Raw genomic sequence first — 1,660 nt, forward strand, 5'->3', positions numbered from 1 at the left:
TTTTTTTCTATAAATATCAATAAAGTTTTATCTGTTGGGCCAAAAAGTGTATAAATTTAATACAAAGCTCCTGATATATTGTTACAATATCAATTGTAAAATATTAAAAATACATAGGCACAATTTTTTTTTATAAGCATTTAAAGATCGAATTTTGACAAAATTTATCAAATTTTAATTTGAAAAATTATTTTGTAGTTAAAAATGTATAAAATGTTCAATTTTTGTATCTAAGAATTAAAAATTTAAAACAAGATTCCACGTAAGTAATTAATTCTGTTACCAAAAAATCTAAAAAATACATTTACACAGTTTATTTTGATAGTCATTTTAAGTACAAATTTGGACGAAATTACATATTAAAAACCTAGAATAGGTAACTATTTTAGTTATTTTGTTGTGATTGTATAATATTATTCTTGGGTATACTTGAAACTTCTAAAGTATACTATTATATAATATCTATGATAGTATCACGGTTTGTTGTTGATATATAACGCGTTATAAGTACCTAATAGATATTATGATATGATTAATTTGGAATTTATTATAGGTCAATTGTTTTTAAATACTATCGCTTCACTATATCAATCGGTACGTTGGACAAAAAATACGTCTAAATTCTTATGTTGCGCGTGTGTTAGACAAAGACAGGAAATCACCGCCACCAATCCCCTTAAATCATTTTTTAAGTCTCTGAATAGCGAAGTGAGTTTTAGCTGAACTTTGTCATTATAATAATAATAAAAAATATTAAACTGTTACTGTACAAAGTACAATAATCTACAATTTATTGATAGAGAATGAGAGAAACAACATATTTTGCAAAATACTTAGGTAATGTAAAAGATACCTATTTTATTTTTTTAATATGAAAATATACTATTTTAGTGTGATATTCAACTAATACTTTTAAAGATTATAGATAATATTTATCTATAAGTATAAATTATGATTTATCGATTTAACAACAAAGCTGGTCAAATTAATGCTTTTAGGGTTCCGTACGGTAAGACGGGACCCTATTACTAAGGCTCTGCTGTCCGACCGTCTGTCACCAGTCAGGATACACACATGTATCTCATGAACCATGAAAGTTAGAAATTTGAAATTTTCACAGATTATGTATTTCTGTTGCCTCTATAACAGCAAATACTAAAAATCCTAGAATATATAATATAAGCAGTGTTTCCGACATGTTTATAGCTGATGATGGTACGGAACCCTTCGTGCGCGAGTCCGACTTGGCCGGTTTTTAACTTACCTTAACCTTTTTAACTCATTAATACCCATCTTAGTATAATAATTATAGATTTATTTTTAGAGTAATGATAGAAATATAAGCAAGTATTTGTTTTAAGACGACTGAATTCACTCAGTCAAAAATTTAGTACAATTTATCGTATGTCTCACGTATTATATGTCTTACTTTTAAATGGTATCAAATACGATTGGATGATATATTGTAATTGTATTTTCATTATTTTTTTATATCAATACAGTAAAACTGATAATACAAAATATAAAATTATTAACATTTTATTATGTAACACTTATATGTAGGTAATATTATTGTTATAAGTTATTCCATTATTATTATTTTTATTATTACATTTTATTGTTAAAGGTTGATTTTATAATAACACTGATTACTAGGGTT

This window comes from Acyrthosiphon pisum, chromosome A2 (genome assembly GCF_005508785.2).
Source record: "Acyrthosiphon pisum isolate AL4f chromosome A2, pea_aphid_22Mar2018_4r6ur, whole genome shotgun sequence".
Taxonomy (NCBI): Eukaryota; Metazoa; Arthropoda; class Insecta; order Hemiptera; family Aphididae; genus Acyrthosiphon; species Acyrthosiphon pisum.